This window comes from Macaca nemestrina, chromosome 15, assembly GCF_043159975.1.
Source record: "Macaca nemestrina isolate mMacNem1 chromosome 15, mMacNem.hap1, whole genome shotgun sequence".
In the NCBI taxonomy this organism is placed as follows: domain Eukaryota; kingdom Metazoa; phylum Chordata; class Mammalia; order Primates; family Cercopithecidae; genus Macaca; species Macaca nemestrina.
The window spans coordinates 38,688,927-38,702,950 of NC_092139.1; the positions used below are offsets into that span (position 1 = coordinate 38,688,927).

The window sequence follows — 14,024 nt, forward strand, 5'->3', positions numbered from 1 at the left end:
GTACATGCCTGTAATCCCAGCTACTCGGGAGGCTGAGACAGGAGAATCGCTTGAAGCTGGGAGGCAGAGGTTGCAGTGAGCCAAGATGGCACCACTGCACTCCAGCCTGGGCAACAGAGTGAGACTCCATCTCGAGGTGGAGAGAGTATTTTGAAACCCTAAATTCAAAAACACTGGAGTAAAAACTGAGCATAGGCACTACGAGATAACAAAGCCTACTATAAAGTGATTATAATGAGCAAAATAGTAAGATCATGGCAAAAGAACAGATAAACTGAGTAAAACAACAGATTCAGCATATGATTAAGGTGTTATTTTTTAAGTTAATAAGGATGAATTAATAAATAGTACCTAAAAAATATAAACTAGAGGGACCAAATAATCCTCACTTCATAAAATACTCCAAAACAAGTATCACACTAATTATAGCCAATTTTTTTTAAAGACCTAAGAGAAAATATGAGTGAATACCTATAAAACCTTGAGATAACGAAGCCATGGGAAATAAAAAAAGATTGACAGATTTATTTTTTTTTTTTTTTGGAGACGGAGTTTCGCTCTTGTTGCCCAGGCTGGAGTGCAATGAGGCAATCTTGGCTCACCGCAACCTCCGCCTCCCGGATTCAAGTGATTCTCCTCCCTCAGCCTCCCAAGTAGCTGGGATTACAGGCATGCGCTACCATGCCTGGCAAATTTTCTATTTTTAGTAGAGATGGGGTTTCTCCGTGTTGGTCAGTCTGGTCTCAAACTCCCGACCTCAGGTGATCCGCCCGCCTCGGCCTCCCAAGGCGCTGGGATTACAGGAGTGAGCCACCGAACACGGCCGACAGACTTAAATTCAAGGCATAGAAAAAAATATTTGCAAAGTAGAACAAAAAAATGCAAATCTTGGCCGGGCGCGGTGGCTCAAGCCTGTAATCCCAGCACTTTGGGAGGCCGAGACGGGCGGATCACGAGGTCAGGAGATCGAGACCATCCTGGCTGACACAGTGAAACCCCATCTCTACTAAAAAATACAAAAAAACTAGCCAGGCGAGGTGGCGGGCGCCTGTAGTCCCAGCTACTCGGGAGGCTGAGGCAGGAGAATGGCGTGAACCCGGGAGGCGGAGCTTGCAGTGAGCCAAGATCACGCCACTGTACTCCAGCCTGGGCGGCAGAGCGAGACTCTGTCTCAAAAAAAAAAAAAAAAAAAAAAAAAAAAATGCAAATCTTAACACAGGTTGAGTATTCCTAATTCAAAAGTCCAAAATTTGAAAGGCTCCAAAATTCAGTACTTTCTGAGTGCCAACAAGACACTCAAAAGAAAATGCTCACTGAAGCATTCTGAATTTCAGATTAACAAATCAGGAATGCTCAACTGGTAAGTATAATGCAAATATGCCAAAATAAAAATTAAAAAACCCAAATCCAAAACACTTTCTAGTCATAAGCACTTCAGAGAAGGGATACCCAACCTGCACATGTTTCTCAAGCAGGTAAAGATCAAAAACAACATAAATAGTAGCATCAACTTTACTCAAAGAATATGGAAGAAAAATGTTTTATATTAAAACAAGCACTGATGTTTCTGAAACAGAATGAGAAATTCACATTAATTTTAGATAAAACAGAAAAGACTTAAAAGAAGTGTCATGCTTGTTATATTCCAAACACTTTTAAATATGCATACATTCCCCCATATCATGCATCTGCGGAAAAATTTGTGAAGCAATGTCTATAAATACAAATATCAAAGAAGCTCTTGATAACAAATATATGAACTTGGGCTAGGCACAGTGGCTCATGGCTGTAACCCCAGAACTTTAGGAGGCTTGAACTCAAGAGTTCGAGACCATCCTGGGCAACACAGGAGACCCCCACCTCTAAAAACATGGTGAAACCCTGTCTCTAGAAAAAATACAATTAGTTGGGTGTAGTGGTGCATGCCTGTAGTCCCAGCTACTCAAGAGGCTGAAGTGGGAGGATCTCCTGAGCCCAGGGAGCAGAAGCTGCCAGTGAGCAGAGATCTCACCACTGCACTCCAGCCTGGGTGACAGAGTGAGACCCTGTCTCAAAAAATATATAGATACAGATATACGAATTCAATAGAAAATTCTCAGCACTGATCACATATACCTTACTGTGAAGCAAGGATCACCAAATGTTTTCTGTGAAGGGTCTATAAAGGGCCAGAGTTACATGGTCTCTTGAGTGAGCTTGGCTGTGTTGCAATTAAAGCTTATTTACAAAACCAGATGCTGGTGATTCCTCCACCAGCAGCATCCCTGTCACCTGAGAACTTGTGAGAAATGCACATTTTCGGGGCCCACCCTAGATCTTCAGAATGAGATCCATGTTTGGCGACGAAGGTGTTGTAGTTAGCCCCCAGCTAGGTGATTTGCCTTTGGAGACAGCAAATGATTTTTAGCCAGCCCTGGAGAGGAGTCAATAAAGCTAAACCAAATTTGAGGCTGAAATCCCATCTAAAGGAGAATGTATAAGAAATTGTGTTGGCCAGGTACGCTGGCTCACGCCTGTAATCTCAGCACTTTGGGAGGCTGAGGCAGGTGGATCACACAAGGTCAGGAGTTCGAGACCAGCCTAGACAATATGGTGAAACCCCATCTCTACCAAAAATATGCCAATTAGTCAGGCATACCTACTCAGGAGGCTGAGGCAGAAGAACTGCTTGAACCTGCGAGGCGGAGGTTGCAGTGAGCCGAGATCGTACCACTGCACTCCAGCCAGGGCAACAGAGTGAGACTCCGTCTCAAAAAAAAAAAAATACAAAAATTAGCCGGGTATGGTTGCAGGTGACTGTAATCCCAACTACTTGGGAGGCTGAGGCAGGAGAATCACTTGAACCCAGGAGGTGGAGCCTGCAGTGAGCTGTGATCGCACCATTGCACTCCAGTCTGGGCAACAAGAGCAAAACTCCGTCTCAAAAAAATAAAAAAAAGAAATTGTGTTTCCTCCATGAAGACCAAGGACATAGCAGTGCTTTTGGTCTGAAGCAGGGTGGAGAAGACCCTCAGTCACAAAGCCAAGAACTCTGAGATGAAATGATGGTCCAGAATGAAAAAGCCTATTCAAATTTAATTAAATGGAGGTGGGGGTATGTATATACATTCACTTGAACAAAACAAAGCCAGTGGTGGGGGGAAAATGTGTGAGCGTTGAGGTGGTGGATAGAAGATTCCTACAGGAACAAACAGGGGAACTGACAGAAGGAATCCAAGCTAGGGTACATAAAGGCAAACACTGTAGCCAGGAATGAACCACAGGCAAACAAGGCAGGAGCGAGAGAGAGGAGATGATCCTGTTCCAACTCAGCCTCAGCCTCCTCCCAGTGCACCCTTTACTCCACCCCAAAATTTTCTAAAATGCACATCTGAACAAGTCACTCCCCTTCTGGGAATCTCCCCGTGGCTTTCCAGACAAGGATTCAAGCCCCGTAATATAGTATCAAAGGACCTCTCCACCTGACCCCCATCACATCCTTCCAACTGTCCTAACTCAGTTACCCTCTCCCAGGCATATGCCTCTCCCGTTTCGCCCTTCGCTCACACTGATCCCTCAATCTGGAATGTCATTCCCACCTTCTCTAGCCTAACCCTACTTTCTATCCCAAGTCCCCAAAAGTCATCCTGGAACACAGAAGCACAGCATGATTTGAGTCTAACTTCGAGCTTGGCAACTGACCGGCCTAGGGTCAAATCCTGACTCTACTTAGCAGCGCTAAGACCCTAGGTAAGGAGCTGCCCTCCTGCCACACCTCAGCATCCTCAGCTGAAGGATGAAAAGCGATTAATTCCCATCCCACAGGGCTGCAGAGACTGATCGCGTGAGAGAACACAGGAGTGCTGGGCAGAGCTCCCTGGCACTCAACTGACACTGGCTTCTCTGCCCTCTTCTACACTAACAGGAACTTAGAAACCCTGAGTTTCAGATGAGAGCTGGGAATAGTGTTCTACAGTAGTTTCATGGAACAGAATTCAAGACTCAGGAATTAACTTACAGAAGGTACCCAAGCCTTCATCAATAAATGAAGGACCAGAAGCCACCGTGCCTGCCAGTTGCTAGGACTAGCAATAATAACTTCAAGTGCCCAATACATAATCGATACCTATGGGCACTATCACTGTTTCCTTGGTCCTATCACATGGGACTCTCTTGTCTTTCTAGGGTCCCTTCTATTGCTTGGAGAAGGTCCAACAGAGAAGTGACCCTTATCAAACTGCACTTCCATTCAACTTAGAAGATGGAAGGATTCAACTCTGTAAGAGTTACACACAGACATGGATGACCTCCACCAGGTGCTCAGTGAGATGATGCCTTTGGGAAGGAAGCCTGAGCCATCAGCTGCTTTGGGCAAAACTCATGAGTGGGCCAGGCGCGGTGGTTCACGCCTGTAATCTCAGCGCTTTGGGAGGTCGAGGTGGGCGGATCACAAGGTCAGGAGTTCGAGACCAGCTGGCCAACATGGTGAAATTCCATCTCTACTAAAAATACAAAAATTAGCCGGGTGTGGTGGTATGCACCCGTAATCCCAGCTACTTGGGAGGCTGAGGCAGGAGAATCACTTGAACCCATGAGGCGGAGGTTGCGGTGAGCCAAGATGGCACCACTGCACTCCAGCCTGGGCAACAGAGCAAGATTCTATCTCAAAAAAGAAAAAAAAAAAAAACTCATGAGTGAAGATTTTCCTGATCACTCACCAGAGAAAGCCACTCTCCTTTAAGGATGGAATTTCCATAGAGGGCCTCAGAGACACCTAAATCTGAGGTCACGGACTTAGCTGAGGTCACCTGAGGTCAAAGTTGAAAACTGGGACAAAGGACAATGAGAAGCCCCCAAGATTTAGATTTCCATTGAAGATGACCTCCCCCAAAAATCTCCACCCTTGCTTTTCTGCTGCATTTGGGTATGTCGGGTTGGCATTACAACTTAACATGGCCTAAACTGGCTCCTCCAGCATCTCAGTTAATGGCCACTTTCTTTCTAGGTACTAAGACCAGAACCTCGGCGGCCTCCTCAATTTTCTTTCTGGTTCATTAGCAAATCTCAACCTCACCTTGAAATTCCACTAGTCTCCCCTCAGCCCTGCACTGGCCATCTGGCTGGTCTCCTTGCTGTCCTGACTTCACTCTCTCTCACACAGCAGTGCCTAGAGTGTGCTTGCCAAAAACTAGATCAGTCCACCTCCCTTCTTTACTCCAAAACCCTCCAATGGCTCCTACCACCCTCAAGGTAAAATCTGCAGGGCTTACAGTGGTCCGCATGGCCTTATTGTGATCTGACCCCCATGGGTTCTCTGACCTCCAGACCAAATTATCCCCTCCTCCTGCTTCAGGGCCTTTGCATCTGCTGTTTCCTCCCCTCAGAATGATCTTTCTCCCAGATCTCCACATGCCTCACTCCCTTCACATCTTTAGTCAAAGATGACTCAAGCCCTCTGCTATGAACTCAACTGTATCCCCCACCACCACTGAAAGAATTCATTATGTTGAAGCCCTACCCCCACAATGTGGCTGTATTTAGAGATAGAAGCTTTAGGAGGTAACCGAATTTAAATGAGTTCTTAAGGATGGGGCCCTGATCCAATAGGAAAACTTTATTTTTTTAAACAAAGTCTAGCTTTGTCACCCAGGCTGGTGTGCAGTGGCGCAATCATGGCTCACTGCAGCCTCAACCTCCTGGGCTCAAACAATCCTCCCACCTTAGCCTCCTGAGTAGTTGGGACTGCAGGCACACACCACCACGTCCAGCGAATTTTTTTTTTTTTTTTTTTTGTAGAGACAGAATCTCACTATGTTGCCTTGACTGGTCTCAAGTGATCCTCCTGCCTCAGCCTCCCGAAGTGCTGGGATTACAGGTGTGACCAACAGTGCTTGAACAGAAAGAGATAAATGGCACCAAGAAAAGGCCATGTGAGGACTCATCAAGAAGACGGCCACCTACAAGCCAGGAAGAAAGCCCTCACCAGAAACTAAATAGGCCAGAACCTTGACCTTGGACTTCCCAGACTCCAGAATTGTAAGAAATAAATTTCTGTTGTTTAAGCCACCCACACTGTGCTATTTTTGTTGTGGCAGTGTTAGCAGACTAATATACCTTCCTCCCTGTCTACCCTTCCCAAAATATCAACTCCCATCCCCATACTTAATCCCCCAAGCCTTGCCAGATTCCTCTTCACAGCACCAGCTCTCATTGTCCAGCTCCCTACAGTGTGGGCTCCATGTGGGCTGGGAATCTCCCTGCAGCATCCCAAGCACCACGAATATTACCCAGCACAGATTAGGCACTCAAACAATGTAATAAATGTATGAAAGGCCTATGAAAGGTGAAGCTGAAAGCAGACCTCAATTACAGGAGAGCCAACAACCTAGAACCTGTGACAAAATAACAGGTTCAAAATAGCAAAGCCAGAGAGAAAATGAGAAGAACGGCATAGCGCACAAAGGGCTCATTTCAACCCAGAGGCTGCAACGCACAGCTTAACCTGGAGGAGGATGGTTCCCTACCGAAAGAATAAAAGGAAGCCCAGAGAACAACTGGAGGAACAGCAGGGCATGAAAATGAATTAATGAGGTTACTGGGCACTCAGAACCAATAGACTGGTGTGTGAGAGTTTTATGGGCAAGGCCAGGAAACAGGTCAGGAAGGACTGTAAGATGTTTAAATTTAAAAAGCCTAAGAGGATTAAATATAAATACGTTTTTAAAAAGCTTCAATGTACATGTACAAAGCACCATATAATTTCAAATTATTACTGTTGACCTTTTTTTTTTTTTTTTTTTTTTTTTTTTTTTTTTTTTTAGGAGACAGTCTCACTCTGTCGCCTGGGCTGGAGTGCAGTGGCACGATCTCGACTAACTGCAAACTCCACCTCCCAGGTTCAAGCGATTCTCCTGCCTCAGCCTCCTGTACAGCAGGAATTACAAGCATGCACCACCGTGCCCGGCTAATTTTTGTATTTTTAGTAGAGACGAGGTTTCACCATGGTGGCCAGGCTGGTCTCGAACTCCTGAGCTCAAGCGATCTGCCCGCCTCAGTCTCCCAAAGTGCTGGGATTCCAGGCATGAGCCTCCAGGCATGAGCCACCACGCCCAGCCCCAGCCTACTGCTTTTAATTACCTTAACCAAAATGGGAAAATTCCTCAAGCTACCAGTGGTACCAGAAAATAGGTCTCCAAACAGATCCCTGGTTTGTCTTTAGAGACACTGAAGATGACAACAGTAGGCAATTAGGGATTTCAGACACCCCACAAACTAGACCTTAGGCTCTGTGAGGGCAAAAGACACAGTTTATTCAACAACGATTTGTTCAACAGCACCTGGTCACCAAGTGGATGGATAGATGGGCAGACACAGATGGACAGACTACTCAATGGGTGGCTACATGTGCTTGCCTGCCCCTGGGACACATGACTCATTTCTGCAATGCTACATAGACTAGAGTTTGCTCCATAAATGAGATAGATAGTATGGCATGAAACCTAGCAAAACCATCTACATTTTTCTAGCCAGGTACTGGTTTTTTTTAAGCTGGCCACCACACTCAGCTTTTTTTTTTTTTTTTTTTAATATAGAAACAGGAGTCTTGCTATGTTGCCTAGGCTGGTCTTGAACTCCTGGCCTCAAACAATCCTCCCACCTCAGCCTCCCAAAGTGCTGGGATTACAGGTGTGAACCACAACACCCGGCCCAGGTACCTTAATAGGCATTTTTTAAACATGTCAACAGATGTTTAAACGTAATTGACTTAATTGACCGTACCACAGTCAGAGAATACAACTGCCAGGCAACCATCTAAAAAACTGTCAACATAAAAAGTTCCTGAAATCCCTATTTTCTTAAAAAAATCACCTTCCACACTAAGCAAAGAAACCAAAAGAGAAATGCCTTGGTATTAAAAGAAAGAAGCTGGTTGCCATTTTGGCAAAAGAAATAGCCTAGAAAGCAGATAGCTCATGCTTAGCATGTCACATGGAACAGGCTGGACACACCCGCTGCCTCCCTTTAACTAGCAGGTGTGCCATAAGAGCTTACACTGGGCACACCCACCGGTGCCCAAAAGCTATTAAATTGGGGAATGAATGAAAAGAGAACAGTAGTAATACATTCATAAGTGACCCTGATAGAGCCAACCATAACCCAGCACAGAATTCTGATTTTTTTAGCTGAAAGGGTCCTTTATAAATCTCATCAGGTTCAAACACCTTCAGGAGAGGCAGGCAACGTGACCTGCATCGGTTAAAAGGCAGGTGCAGACAACCAGAAATGGTGAGGCCCAAACCTAACAGCATTCAAATACAAAAACATAAAATAAAAATGCTCCAGCCACCCCGATTCCAGCCTTTTGCTTCAGAGAGGAGGAAGCCGGCTGAGGGAGGTCACATGGCCAATTAGTGACAGCTCAAACCAGACTGCCCCCGGACTCCCGGTCCCATGTCCTCGCACATCCCGGGGCCTTCTCTGCGCGCAGATGACCCAATTGTCAGCAGGGACTGCATCTTCCCCCGCCCGTCTCCCAGCTCTGCAAGAATAGAAGTAGCACCTACCACAAACGCTGCAGACCCAGAAAGCCCTTATGGGTGACTTTCTTCCACCTGCAGTTGCCCTCATTTACCCTTTGCCCTGACAATCCATAATTTCCCATCAGTCACGCTTAAACCCCCAGCCTGCAGGCCGACATCCTATCAGCCACCCATCCAAGGGGGGGCATCTAGGACCAGACGAAGGAGAAAATCCTGCGCCTTAAAGTAGTCACACTTGAAATGTCATTTTTCCCCCCTAAAGGTGGCAAGGAGGGGGACTCGCGACCCCCGGGGAACAGGCCAGAAAGACCCCGAGGTCGGAGGAGCTCGGGAAGAAAGCAAGAATGTAAAAGGCACCCTCTTGCCGCCCCTACTGATGCCCCTGAATTCCAGGGAGCGAGACGATACCCGTGCGCACCACCTGGGGAGGGGCGAGGAAAGCGACCCCAGGACGCGCGGACGCAGAGCCCGGGAAGAGGCGGCGGCAGCCAGTGGGGTTCTGGGGGCGCCCCATTTGCCTCCCCGCTGCGCGGCCTGAGGGCCCGAGCGCGCTGTGGCTCCCGCGGCAGGCAGGGGTGGGTACCCCGGGGGCCCGGCCCGGCCGGCGGGGCGGCAGGAACTGAGGGCCGCCGGGCATCTTGGACCCCGGGTCCAGGCTGGCCGGCGGGCGCGGGGTCCCGGGAGACGGGTCGGGGTGGGGGCGCGCAGGCCGCGCCGCGGGGCCGGTGGGTGACAGCGCGCGGGGGCCGGCCTCGTGGGCGCGGCGGACACCTCGCGGCCCGGCCGGCAGGTGCGGCCCGCGGGCCGGGCAGGGGGCGCGGCGGCCCGGCTCTCACCTGGCTGCAGCTCGCGTGGTTCCCGTCCTGCCGCCGCGCCTCGGCGCCGCAGTGCCCGCTGCCGCCGCCGCCTCCGGTCCCCGCGACAGCCGCCTGCAAAATGGCGCCGTGGAGGGGCGGGTCGGGGGCGGGGAGCAGCGGAGCCGCCCGCCCCCGCGCCGGTCTGGGGCCCACCTCCCTCCCCGCCCCCGACCCCTAGCCTCGGGCCTCCGCCCCGGGAGGGGCTGCCCCCTGGCACCCGGCAGCGCTCCCCGGAACATCTCGGGCCTCGCACCCAGCCGTCCCCTTCCCGTTCCTTTCATTTCCCTCCCTTGCGCGGAAACAACGCCCCCCTTCGCGACCCTTCCCATCAGTCACACCTGCTCCGGGGGGACCCACGTGGCAAGCAGAGCGCTGGTCCCTGAGTGTCCTGGTCCAGGTCCCCCCTTTTTACACCGCCTGTCACCGAGCCCTGTCATTGCTCGAGCATGATAATCAGGCAGTTTGTGGTGCACTCGGCTTAGTGGGTTGGATGTTTTAAAACAATTTCACCGCTTCTCCACTTAAGTAGCCAGGTATTTTAACTTAACTGGAGAAGACGTTCTCCTTACCTCATGCAGAGATGGTACTACAAACCAAGGCTTTTCAGACTTGAATTCCCTGGGAGTCGTGTTAGGCTTGGGGCAGGTTCACATTCAGTGGCTCTAGGGTGCAGCCCGAAAGTCTGCACTTATAAATTGTCCCCAGGTGATGCCCCTGGGTGAGGTTCTCGGACCGCTAAGCAGAAAGGCCAAATCTAAATCCCTGGCCCTCGGTCTTCAGAGCTGGGCAGCTTCACTTTGAGGACTTCATTAAAATGCAGATGGCTGGGCCCCACCCCCAGAGTTGCTGAGGCTGGAGGTCTGGCCTGAGGCTCCAGAATCTGCATTTCTGGCAAGTTCCCAGGTGATGCTGTTGCTGCTGGTCTGAGGACCACATGTATGGAGCCACTGCTGAAATCTGAATACATTTTTTTTTAAGTTCTAATAATTTGTACTTTCTTAACACCTTCCATCTTGAAACCACTGTCATGGTTGCTTTACTAACTGAATTATAATTTACCAGTTCCCGGGCAACTCTTGAGAAACAGAATTGTAGACGGTGTCTGACCTCATATGGAGAGAAATTGATTTTATAATCAGAATTATTTATGTGTTTTACACAGTTTTGGAAACTGACATCACACATGTCAATGCAGTTGGGGAAGCAGCAACTAAAGGAATTTTATGAAATAGGCAAGTGTGGTCTGTGTCGTGACAATAATGTGTCTTCCCATTTATTTATCTAATAACTGCATTTTTATTTTCTTATATTTAATTTTTTAGAGACAAAGTCTCACTCTGTCACCCAGGCTGGAGTGCAATGGCACAATCAAGGCTGCAGCATCAACCTTCCAGGTTCAAGGGATTCCCCCAACCTTGGCCTCCTAAGTAGCTGGGATGACAGGAGCACACCACCAGGTCCGGCTAATTTTTATTTTTTGTAGAGAAGGGGGTCTTGCTATGTTGCCCAGGCTGGTCTCGAACTCCTGGACTCCTGGACTCAGGCAATCCTGCCACCTCAGCCTTCCAAAATGTTGAGATTACAGGCATGAGCCACCGCGCCTGGCCTAATAACAGTATTTTTTTTTTTTTTAAATATAAGAGTTGGCTTGATTCTGTGAAGGAAAAATAAATCTCAGGACCCCAAAACCACTAAGCCAAAGGGAAAAGTCAAGCTGGGAATTCTGAAGGGCAAACCTGCCTCCCATTCTGGCTTTTGGGTTGTTTGTTTGTTTGTTTGTTTTTTGAGACAGAGTTTCGCTCTTGTTGCCCAGGCTGGAGTGCAATGGCGTGATCCTGGCTCACCGCAACCTCTGCCTCCTGGGTTCAGCCTAAATCTCCTGACTCAGCCTCCCGAGTAGCTGGGATTACAGGCATGCGCCACCACGCCCAGCTAATTTTGTGTATTTAGTAGAGACGGGCTTCTCCATGTTGGTCAGGCTGGTCTCGAACTCCCAACCTCAGGTGATCCACCTGCCTCAGCCTCCCAAAGTACTGGGATTACAGGCATGAGACACCGCACCCAGCCTCCATTCTATTCCTAAATAAGATGGCTACAAAGGTAGAAAAGCTACATACCTCCCTTATAATCTGTCCACAAGGAGATTCCTTGTGGAAAAAGGACAGACAGAACTCAAAGTCATCCCTCTGCTCACGTGAGACAAATGTTTATCTGATTGCTTTCTTTGATTCCATGGAAGGCTAATCAGAAACTCAAAAGAATGCAACCATTTGTCCTTTGTCTATCGATGACCTAGTAGCCCGCTCTCCACCTTTCCCACCTTTCTGGATGGAAACAATGTACATTTTACATATATTGATTGATGTCTCATGTCTCCCTAAAATGCATAAAACCAAGTTGTGCCCTGACCACCTTGGACACATGTCGTCAGGACCTCCTGAGGCTGTGTCACAGGCGCGCATCCTTAACCTTGGCAAAATGAACTTTCTAAATCGACTGAGACCTGTCTCAGATATTTGAAGTTCACAATTCCTACTGGGATTCACTAAGTAGGGAAAAAAAAGTGTTGGATTGCAAAATTCGATATACACTGGAATGTCGAATGTTTTGATCCCCATGGAAGATGGAGAAAATAAAAAACAAAGATGCGGCCGGGCACGGTGGCTCAAGCCTGTAATCCCAGCACTTTGGGAGGCCGAGGCAGGCGGATCATGAGGTCAGGAGATCGAGACCATCCTGGCTAACGCAGTGAAACCCCGTCTCTACTAAAAATACAAAAAAAAAAACTAGCCGGGCGTGGTGGCGGGCGCCTGTAATCCCAGCTACTCGGGAAGCTGAGGCAGGAGAATGGCGTGAACCCGGGAGACGGAGCTTGCAGTGAGCCGAGATCGCGCCACTGCACTCCAGCCTGGGCGACAGAGCAAGACTCTCTCAAAAAAAAAAAAAAAAAAAAAACAAAGATGCTGTGACCAGCACCCAGAGAAAAACTCACGCATTGCCCCGTAATCATCATTCTACACCAGTGAGAGCATACAGCGTACTCCAGCCAACCTTTTTTTTTTTTTTTAAATACGATGTGTTCTGCTTAGTAAGGAATGTGGAGTCTTCTGATTAGAAGGGAAGGGAAGTTCCAGGGTCAAGACCCCCTGAGCTCTTAAGTCTATCCCCTCCCCATTGTTATTCCATGAACTGTGGAATCTTCAGTGTCTCCCTCTCCCTCTCTTGGCATTTACCATTTTTCTCTATCCTGAAAAACCTTCCATTGTCCCAGTCTCCCCAGCCGTCCTGCTTCCCTTCCTCTCCCCAACTTCCCCCGCCGTCACCCCTCAGGCACTGTCCCTCCCTGTTTTATCAGTTGTCATCTGTGACCTTCTAATTGCCAAAACCAATTACAGGTTTACAGTCCTTTTCTTCTTTGATGGCTCTGTAACAGTCCATTGACTTCTCACTTGAAACTCTATTCTTGTGATAATACCACTGTTTCTCGCTAACTATCCATACACCCTCCCTTCCCTCTCAGTGATGTGAGTTTCTCAGATTCCAGTCTAGAAATGTTAGTTTTCCCTCATATCTTCTTTCTCCCCTGCCCTCTCCTCTCACCGCCTCTGAAGGTCAGCCATCTCCTCGTGGTTCCCAAACCTCTCTCTAGACAAGACAGACATCTTTCTGAACTTGTAAACACATTTCCAATTGTCCCTCGAACAACCTGCCCTGAATATTCTCCAGGAATTGCAAATAATCTCCACTACTGACACATTATTCTCTCTCCAGATAAACTGGTTCCTTATCTGAGTTCTCTCATTTTGCTACCAGAAACTTCGAACTGGTCTTTGAGTCCTTGCCCCCCCAGCCTACATGTCCACTCTGTCACCTATGGTCAAGCTGGGAAGTATTTGTGAAATTCTCTTCTCATCCAACACAGGTACTGACCCTCACTGGCTCTTTCTTGGACTGTTAACCGTCGAAAAAGTTTCTCTCTGGCCTGTTGGACTCAAGACGAATCTCCTGAAACTATCCTTGTTATCATCCCAGAGCACAGAACTGATAATCTCACACCCTTTCTGAAAATCCTTCAGGGTCTCCCAGTCAAAAGGATAATTGGAGACCAGGCACAGTAGTTCGAGCCTGTAATCCCAGCATTTTGGGAGACCAAGGCAAGAGGATTGCCTTTGCCAGGAGTTTGAGACCACACTAGGCAACATGGGGAGACCCCATCTCTGAATAAATAAATAAATAAATAAATGTTTAATAGCTAAATAAAGAAAGAATAAACCTTTCCCAGTGTAGCATTCAAGGCCCTTAATCTGTATTCTCAGGCTTCTTTTTCTTCTTTTTTTTTTTTTTTTTTTGGAGATTTTACTGCTGACAAACTGGCTTTGGTATCAGCAGATAGCTCTGACTTCTGTCTTTCAAGATGTTACAAGGATTAAATGTATATAAAGTGCTTATTCAGTGCATGAATATGTAAGTGTTCGATGTCATTATTTTTATATAATTATTTTTACCATTATCAATTTTAAAAATACATCAAAATTTTCCTGTTCAGTTCCTTTTCCTTTTATTTTCCATTCATCTTCCTTTCTATTACAGCTCATACAAACAAGGTTTGTTTCCTCCTCCTTTAACTTCTCTAAACTAAATCAGCAGA

At 47.7% G+C, this 14,024-nt stretch overlaps 1 protein-coding gene across 3 annotated transcripts in view; it reads right to left on the reverse strand.

The window, feature by feature from the left end:
* The window catches only part of LOC105481564 (solute carrier family 23 member 2), a 147,158-nt gene extending 137,709 nt beyond the window's left edge, over positions 1-9,449 (reverse strand). For 2 of the 3 annotated variants that reach the window (XM_071079629.1, XM_071079628.1), the window contains exon 1: positions 9,356-9,442. The gene's annotated coding sequence lies outside the window, so the exon portion shown is untranslated. Of the gene's footprint in view, positions 1-9,355 lie in introns of all 3 variants that reach the window. The other variant, XM_071079632.1, reaches the window with a different exon arrangement.
* Positions 9,450-14,024: the final 4,575 nt, after the last annotated feature.